A 10,693-nucleotide genomic window follows, 5' to 3' on the forward strand; every position below is an offset into this window, starting at 1 on the left:
AAAAAAAAAAAAAAAAAAAAAAAAAAAAAAAAAAAAAAAAAAAAAAAAGTATAAAGTTAAATTTAAATCAACTATTTCACATTTTTGTAATCATTTGCTAAAGAACTGACTTTGTTTCCTTTTCGGTTTGTATTTGAACTTGTTTATTATATCTTACTAATATGAATGAGAAAGTTTAGACGGATTTTTCTTAACGTTTAGTCTCAACTGCACTACGGATCTCCATGAAATTTGTCATAGATGTAGAGAATAGTCTGGAAGAACACATACACTTACTTTTGTTTTAAAAATCCAAGCATACGGAGTCGTGGGCGAAAGCTAGTGAAAACTGATTCATCGGCCGGACAACTAACTAGATTTAAGCTCTATAAATATGTGGCTATATTACATTTGGATGTTAAACAATAACACAAGATTTCATTAGACGTATTAGTGAATAGTATAAATCAGTTCAGTGCATAAATCTATATTCAGGAATTACCACAGTCCTATGATTCCCCACAATCGGTCCCAATTACGGAATATCTCCGGCAATGCACCACTCCCTGGACAGAATCATATTAGCGTGTGATTCAATTAAAATATGACGAAGAGAATTGTATTTGCATCAACAGCTGAATATTCATATTAAATAACTCACTAATCTTGTTTTAATGATAAATATCTTGGTGAATAATATAATAGTTATATTTTTTATATATTTTGACTGACTCGACTAAAGCACGTTAATTTTGTAATGACCGCTTAGAATTTGACAAATTAAGTGTGATTGTGAGCAAGAGCGTCGGTGGCTCAGTGGTTTGAACACTTGGCTTGTAATCTACAGGTCTTGGGTTCGAATCCCGCCATGTACCAATGTGATATTCGATTTTTCGTATTTATATGTACATGATCTTCCCGACGTTCTTACGGTGAAGGAAAACATCGTGATGCAACCTGCACACATTGGCGAAGAAATTCAAAGATATGTGTGAAGTCAACCAACCCGCATTGGGCCAGCGTAGTTGACTATGGCCTAGTCACCCCGTATTAGGGTAGGCTCCGAGCCCCTCGGTGGGGACGTATAGTGAGCTGGTGATGATGACGATGTAACGAAGTGTGATTCAATTAGTGTCCTAAACATCTTTAGCGTTGAATTAAGTGTCATTTTAGATTCTAACTAGATTTTTTATAATGGAAATTATATATCATGTTAAATGGATATTTTTAATGCAGTTGACATTTTGTAGATTTTTAATTAAAGTTAAATTATGCAAATAACCGAGGGATCCTATAATTAACTTTTTTTAAATTAAAAAAATGAAATCCTCGGCAATAAAACCAGCGACAGCGACACAGCCCGCGGCGTGACTTTCTGAAAAGCATTAGCTCGAAAGGACGAAGTTAACCTAATTATCAAAACTCAATTTGAAAAACCAGAAATGCTGGGAACGTAAATACATTAACATAAATGTTTATAAATGATTTTCTGGTATTTTTATTTTAACATAACGATTTCATTTTGCTTTGAAGTACCAACCCCAATTGAATAATTTAAAATAGTGCAGAGTAAGTACTAAAAAATGTCATATTTTGAAATTAGTATTACCATGCTTTTATATTTTTAAAATGAAGCTAGAAACATCAGTTATATCTGTAAAGCTATACAGTTGAACTGTAGAGTATAAGGAAAATGGCACTGTCCGTTATATTTTACAATTTTACAATTTATCTACACGTCATTTTTATCTGTACAGTTGGACTGATCAATTTTAAATGTGCGGTAAATTTAAGAAGACTTTTTAATGCTCTTCAGCGATATTCATAACGCTCGAATATCGATTACTATTTATAATAATATTATAAAGAGGAAAGATTTATATTTTTGTATGTATTTACGCACAAACTACTGGGCTGATTTTAAAAATTCTTTCACCGTAAGTAAGGTAATTTATCTGAGAGTAACATAGGCTTTTGTATTACTTTTTATTTCATGCGGGTGAGATCGCGAGCAACAACTAGTATTAAATAAGTAGACTGCTTAAAGCTATAAATACATTTCTTTAATATCTAATACAACAAAAGATCTATTATTTAAATAACATTGAATTTTTATTAAAGAGTCAGGACGTATGGAGCTAACGGTTAAGTAAATTCAGCAATAAATTGTTCCCGGCTCACCCTTCGATCGAAGGGATCACGACCTTTGCCTAAATTATTACTTTAAAAGTTTTTTTACGGCTTTTATTACACGAATTATTTCATAATCAAAGGGATTACTGTACGCAGTAAAATATAAATTTCCCATTTTGCTCGATGAAAGTAATTCCTTTCGAAAATTATATAATAAAGTTGGGGATTAAAACGCTTCTAGGTCAGGACTTGTAGCGCGCATTCACCTTTGACTGAACTATCGCACAACTATTTAGTCGCTCTTTGATTTTAGGAGCTTATATGGTGCACACTACTTCATGCAATGAAATAGTTGAATTGGCTGCGAAACAAACGACAATCGCACGACAGTTGTGGGTTAGTTTAATCAAAAGTATGCGCCTGCTCTTATTTTCAAGGTTAGAATAAATCTTGGACGTCAACATTAAAGTCTTTTATAGTTGTATTTTTGTCTGTTTTACCTACATTTTGAGAATCTTCACTAGGGTTGCCTATAGCATCTATCGTGACGTATCTACACAAATATATCTAACGTAAAACTGGAAATTGTACAAGTAACTTAATTTGGCTTATAGTTTAACATGTAATGTACCCCTCGACACTTAATTTTACAGCCGCTGACGAAAGTTATATTTGCAGTATCCCTGTTTAAATTTAATTAGTTCACTAACTTTAGTTATTAACATAACTGAAGTTAGTTTCAACCCAGTTAGTGTAAAATAGCATTTAATTTGCATAATAAAACGACACTAGTTCGTAGTACATATATTATGTAACTTACACATAACTTAAATCTAACGACTATTAGGAAACATATATACCATTTTTAGATATTTCGATACAAATGATTTAAAAAAAATATATAGACGATCGGCCAAATCAATAATACTTGTTAATTACTTACACAAAGTCAACAATGTAAAGATCTCGGACTTTCCGTGGTGACGACTAGAAATGTACCCAGCTATTCAGCTTCTGAGCAAATAACGGACTGTCTGACCGAGCCCTGTAAGACTCCTTGCAAGTGTTTTATAAAACTACCCCCTACTTTTCCTTCCGTTCCCTACTATTTCCTAACACTATTTATATACTCATATTGTATGTTTTAATTTATTATTTTTAAAGCGTCCACATACTTACTCACTTTGATTCCTATGAGTTCATATGGAGGTCACACTACTCGATTTTTAGTTGTACAACAATCGCACAACAGCTGTGCGATGGTTTAGTCAATGGTATGCGCCCGCTCTTAGGGTCTAAATAAAATTACATATGTGAATATTTGCAAGCTAAGTCTGTACTAAAAATACTACCATATTTTTTTTTAAATCTAATCTTCAATTATATTCAATGAATTTCAATACTATTCAATTATAAGGCAGTACATTGCCAATTGCCATTGCTCACGTCTCTTAATGAAAAAAAAAATGAAAACATTAAGGGTCTGTCCCACTGGCTGATAGATGCAGATAGCTTAAAAATGACGTCACTGTCAGCTAAAGTAAAAAATCCAATATTTCTATCACATATTTTACACGTTAGATTGTTATTAGATTATTTACAATATGGTGGGACAGACCCTTATTATTGCATTACGATATTTGTGTAGTCCGCACATTGCAATATCCAAATTGTATAACGAGCAGAGCTGCTTCCATAAGCAGCTTAGCTATTCAATTTAATTTACAAACGTTATAAATTAGTGCACATAGTGCGGACTGTCGCCGGCTATGTTCGCTTGCGTTGTCACTCAAATGATGTTCGACCTCATTTAGTATTCAATGCGCATCGCCGTTTAGATTGTTAATTATTGCCGAGCGAATTATGTACAAACCTCAATTTATAGCGACCACACGTTTTACACACGTATAGGAATTTACATTCGTTATGTACTGTTTTGGTTGTTAGAAATTTCTGTTCACATTGGACTGATTATTTTGATCTTCGAAAATTTCAATATGAGTTATTGTAATCGTAACCATTATGAAAATTATGACCTTTTGAATATCATATCTCTATCCGTTTTCCAGAATGTCCCTACAAAGATTCTTGTCTTGTCAGCTTTTCATAATAAACTAGCTGTTCCTATGCGACTTCATCCGCATGTTATTATAAAAACATTATTTTAATTACATTTGTCAAATTCTCAATTTCAAATGTCAAAATACCAATTACCTTACTATGGCAATATTGCTTCCTTAATGTTGGCAGCAACTTATGGTCTCTTTACCACATTAGAGTTTTTATCCAAATATTTACCTCCTAAGTTTAATGGCGTGAAAATATATAGCCTAAAGCGTGAAGTAAGTGTAGGGCTTTTTATTAAAAAAAGAACTATTCAAAAACATGCTGTAATTGCTGACATCTTAGGCAACAAAGAAGTGTGTGTTTACGCTTTTTTATAATAGTATAGATAGACAAATAAAGTTGCAAGTTCACTAAATGAAGGAACATAGATTTCTATTTAAGTAACCTTTTGGTTGGGTAAGAATTTAAGTGCGCTAATCTCAGGATGTACAAATTGAATGAAGAAAATCATAGTTATTTACAATATTTTTTTTATTACATACCTTCTTAAATATGTGTCAATAAGATGTTGGTTTTTATTCCCCTTCCTTTGTGTCGTTACCAAAAAAGTCGGACTCCATTTACTATGTGTAAAGAGTCGTGAAACGTGCGACTTCGAAAGCAATGGTCCGTAAATCCTGCGTAGAAAATAGGTTACTTTAGGTGATCGTTTATGGAAATTCTATAGCCCAACTGGCACAGCGAAAAAGGTTTTTAAACTAGATTCAGAACTACGAAAATAAATGAGAAAATAACCACAATCCGTTTTGAAATCTAAACAAAAATAGGATAAAACGATAATAATGTAATAATTAAAAAAAAAGTAGATGTAATCTGTGTTCCTTATCAAAACTATTTTGTCGCTCTTTGATTTCTATGAACTCATATGGAGGTGCGCACACTACTCGATTTTTAGTTGTGCAACTAAACAGTTGAATGGGCTTCGAAACAATCGACAATCGCTTAACAGTTATGCAACAGCTTATGTTAAAGGTGTGCGCCCGTTCTTAATGTATTCGTAGTTCAAATGCCGACATATTGAATACAACAAAGCTTCGAAAATGTTGAACATATTCATGGTGCCATGTCGGAGTAATTTGTTGCGGTAATCTCGTATACGTACGTCTATGTTAATATCCTAGTAAAATATCTTTTGAACAGTAAACAGATTATCCCTTAGACCCGAGGACATTACCTCAACAGTCCTGAATATATTATGTCTTGTTTAAGCCTTGCACAAGCTTCATGTAATCTAGAAAATACCGGCAGCTTGTTCCCTTGTCTATACTATTATAATAAAGCGTAAACACACACTACTTAGTTGCCTTAGATGTCAGAAATTACCCCAAGTGTTTTGGAGATTTTTTTTTAATAAAAACCCCTACACATACGTCACGGCTATATATTTTCACGTCATTAAACTTTGGGGGTAAATTTTTGGATAAAAACCCTAATGTGGGAAAGAGACCATATGTTGTTGCCAACAACAATGAACCAATTTTGCCATAGTTTGTCATCGTCATGTCATTTTGACATTTGTTATTGATAATTTCAAATGTAAACAATAAAATAAAGTTTTCATAATTTGACGCGGATGAAGTGGCAGGGGAACAGCTAGTTATTTTGATATTTATGTAGAAATTTTTCCTTTTAGTGGTGAATCCTTTATTAGCTCTTCATTCCTTGTGGAGTGGAATGAGTTATGACGTCGATTGAAACGGAAATTGATGAATTGAAAATTCTCGTCGAACCAAGATTGATTGATCGAGATAATTGACTATTTTCGTGCAGTGGAATTGTTGTGTTGAGCAAAACGTTATTGACAAATTTGCTATAGTAAATCTTACTAATATTATAAATGCGAAAGTTCAGATGGATGGATGTTTGTTAGCGTTTGTAGCCTAAACATATCTTATTGAAATTTGGCACAGATATAAAACAAAGTCTAGAGTACACATGAGATAAGCTTCATCACAGAAATGTCCGGTTCCCGAGGGATACGTAGCTTTTTGTAATTTATATAGTTCGTATGTTTTCTAATACCACGCGGACGAAGTCGCGGGCAACAGCTAGTTATGAATAAAATTCATTATAATTTGTTGTTTATTATGTTTTTCATTTGTTTATTATAAAGTATGAAATAATTAGAGAATGTTTTTCTTCATAAAACAGAAGTTTTATCGTTTTTCAGTTTATTGTTGGAAAAATTAGTTCTTTATATAAGTGCAACGCCACTTTTTAATGCTTTTATTAAAATCCGAGATAATAAAAGTGCCATTTCATTCTTGGTAACAAATTTTACCGTAAATAGAATATTATGAAGTGAAATAATAAAATATTTAAAACAGTGCTAAAGTACTTTGAAGTTCTTTTCTTTGAAGTCTTATTTCATTTTTAAACCCAGTCTTCGTTGGTTGAAAATTATTCTTTAATATCTCTCTATTTTAGAGTAACAGCAGGTAAAAAAATACTTTTGTTTTTTTTTATTTCATTTTCTCTTGAAACATATCATATTGAAGTATAATAACAGTGTTTTCTGTTATTTTTAGAATCAATCTAATAATAATGAAGCCAGTCTGAGGTGTTCGAACTAATTTTATAAAAATTGCCGAAAAAAAAATTAAGGAAAAAATTATAAAATCGCTGCGGTTTTTCGTGATCGTACAACTTAAGATTTAAATCTCCCACTAAGAGATACTGCAAATAAGCCAATGCAAGATAAGCTCCGTTGCGAGGGAAAAAGCAAACAAGGATTGTCTTAAATTATATTTTTTTGTAATACATAGATCGTCTCGTGGAACAGTAAAAAAATATTCAAGAGTAAATTCTTAGTTCTGATTGAAAGCAAAACATTTTTTTAAATTCAGCTTCATAAGCAGTCTAACCAGCCAGTAAAAATAAAGCATTAAAAGAAAAAATACCACTTTTTCTTTCGATTTCTATTAAAAAAAAATTGTCGCTTTTAAAATCACGTAAAATCCGTAGATTAATTGTAGATTTAGGTTTTGACAGTTCATTCTCAAAAAAGAAAAGTTACAGTCACATACATGATAATAATATTACATCTTTTACGTAGCTATTCGCATGTTGTTTTCTGAATTGGATATACTACAGTAAAGAATATTATTTAGACAATTTTAAAGTCCAAAACAACTTAATGTTAACTTACCTGAATTTCTGCAGTCGTCGAGAAATCACACGGAAAGTATTCAGCACTTACCGTTTGGCTTCTATCCAATCGCTAACTGCAATTTGCTGTCGTAAATTTCATTTCTTATGTCCGTTGAGACTGATAAAGTCTTGCCCAAACCTGTTCAGCTAGTTTTAACAATTTCTACTATTCACGTTATTTGTTTACTAGATTTACATTTCTAAGATCATAAATAATTCAATGCAGTAAAATTACAGGTATTACTGTACTCCTTAATTAAAAAATATCCCTGTTTCTGTCTTCATTCCTTGCAGAGTAAGAGAAGGGGATATTTACGTTGTTTATAAGTTACTTCTTTCATTTGTTTTTTTTATGAATTTCTCTAATGTAGTTATTTCCCTAGTTGCCAATGCGGCTATGAGTGACAAGTGTTGATGGGAATGTATCCAAAAAAAACAGCAACAATGTGACCGAAAACAAGAGTTTTTTACTTAACTATTTTATCTATGTGCATGTTCTTTAGAAGTTATTTTAGCTGTAATATAGCTAATTAATCTATTAAAAGTTTAGTGTATGGATTTCGACCTACTTCTAATAGTTCAAAATTCTGTATAAACTGCGACGATGAAAAAAAAACTTCAGGTCAAATGAAAATATATTCAGAAAAGTCGCTGTATTTTAATGGCGCGTAATTATCTTCATCTTCGCAATATTAAGTTTTCAAGAGCATCATTAAAACTTACTCGCCGCATGCTCATAGCGTCTCGGCCGCGCTGCCACAAACTTTACACTTTTGTACAGACTTCGCACTGAACCTTCCACTTTTATAATAGCTGCAAGACTGATAATATTTAACTCTGCGATAACATTGCCTCTACAATAAATATTTAAGTAGTTAAATTATAATTCTTTCTTTGCTGACGCTATCGTGGAAATTAGACTAAGGACTCCCACCTTTTTTTATGACATAACAAGCAAGCGGCCACATGAAGCCGCCAAAATGGTCAAGCGACCGCTGCCCATAGACATCCGCAATTGCAGATGCGTTGCCTACGCTTATCCGACGGAGGAGGAGACGCACATAAAGAGGATATTTTCCATTCTTATGCATTTCCTACACCGTCAAATCCACTTCCCCTTCCTTTCCTTATAAGAAAAGGGTGGTAAAGAGTAAGGGACTTAAATTAGGCTTCCGGCACCACACTCATCAGACGAAACACGGAATTGCTTCCATTTCACGCCTGCCTTTTGTGTGGTCGTGGTATTACAACGGGCGTGCTGGCCTATTCGTGCTAAGATGTTAAAGCGGGCACTACCACTGACAGAACTTTGACTTTGACTAAACACACAACTGTTGTGCGACCGTCGATTGTTTCGCAGCCTACTCAACTGTTTAGTTGCACAACTAAATGTCGAGTAGTATGCGCACCTCCATATAAGCTCATACGAATCAAAGCGAATTTGGTTTCAGGGATGTGCACGTTCTTAGATGTAAGATATTCAGATTTGTGATTCTCGTTTCTTTGTCACTGGTTTTGAAAGACAAAGTGTTAATCTCAAATTAAACTAGAAAACTATTGTTTTTTCTTCGTGGTCTAATTGAAGTTTAGCTTAGCTAGAAACATCCTACTTATCTTTAAAAAGTGACCTAATAAATTATTTTCAGTGGTAGAGCCCGCTTTAACATCTTCGCACGAATTGGCCGGCTCGCCCGGTGTAATACCACGACCACACAGAAAACAGGCGTGAAGTGGAAGTAATTCCGCGTTTCGTCTGATGAGTGTGGTGCCGGAGGCGTAATTTTAGTCCCTTTCCCTTTCCACCCTTTTCTTAAGAGAAAGGATGGGAAGGAAAAGTGGATTTGACGGTAGAGGAGACGCATGGGAAGGGTAAATGTCCTTTTAATGTGCGTCTCCTCCATCAATTAAGGGTAGGCAACGCATCTGCAATTGCAAATGTCTATGGGCAGCGGTCGCTTTCCATTTCGGTGGATTCAGGTGGCCGCTTGCTCGTTTGCCACCTTATGTTATAAAAAAAAAATTTGATAATACAGTAAAATTAATTATTAAATTAGATAAAATTATTTTGCGAATACTGTATACTTACGGACCTATTTATTTTCTTCCAACAAAACACGGCATTTATTACCGGAACCGTTCTCGGCGACAGACAACACGACTCACTCACATAAATAACATTTGTAACGTAATTAACAGAGCGGTGAACCATTTGTCACTTCTACCTCCGACTTTAACTTCGTGTCTTAAAGCTGTAATATCAAATATATTCTTGCAATTATGATAATGTTTTTACTGTGAATTGATATTTTTATAACGTCTACAATTACTGACCTTTCGTGATTTTTATTGTTACAATTGAGTTTAATTGTTTTGTAGTTAAGTTAACTAGTTTATTGTTTTTAAATTAGGAATATATGTTGTAATATAGATATGATATTTAAAACAGTTGACATATTATGCGCACATTCTTTTTTGTGTTATTCCAATAATGACTCTTTTAATCCGTGTTGTAGTTTTGTATACATTTTTTTTTCATAACATGTTTATGTACGATTTTTTTCTTTCATTTTATTTTTTACTCATATGTATGTGATAATTTCTACGTATCCACTGCTACTACTGACGTGTGGGTGATCCCAAGGGTTCTCGCGAAGATCAGCGCTGGTACTTCAATAGGAGCATCCAGCAATTATACCTGAGCGAGGACCCAATCCAGTCAGCATTGCAACGCTAATTTTAAATATTTATTTTTCTTTTTTTTCATTTCATTAGTTACGTTTCTCATTATTTTGTGTTTAATCACTTTTTTTTTTAATCATAATTGTAGTGTTGACAAGGATTAAACAATATTTTATATTTTAGATTTATATATAAATTTTTATGTAAGTTTAGATTTTACCATAGTCTCTGATCTAAAATATGTTTTTTAGGTTAGGGATTAAAAAATTATGCTATCGAAGACTGGCAACTCCTATAAATCTATTGTTACATATACACTCTTCTATCTCTTAACACAAGATATACCAAAAATGTGCGTGTAATTTCTATGGTTGTAACTTTATACCTTAAATACATATAAAATGAAAGAACCATAACATGCTTACAACCTTACGATAAGCTGTAACCATAAATTATTACGATCGCTTTTATGTGTATCATAATTTTGTGTTTTATACTGTTACATAAAATGATCACATAAAGAAGCTTAATTATGTAACGTATGTAATAATAAAATATATTTACTTTGAAAATCCAAGGGTGTAATTAACGAGCTATTGCCCGTGACTTCGTCCCCGTGATGTTA

This window comes from Papilio polytes, unplaced genomic scaffold (assembly GCF_000836215.1).
Source record: "Papilio polytes unplaced genomic scaffold, Ppol_1.0 DF824180.1, whole genome shotgun sequence".
Classification (NCBI taxonomy): Eukaryota; Metazoa; Arthropoda; class Insecta; order Lepidoptera; family Papilionidae; genus Papilio; species Papilio polytes.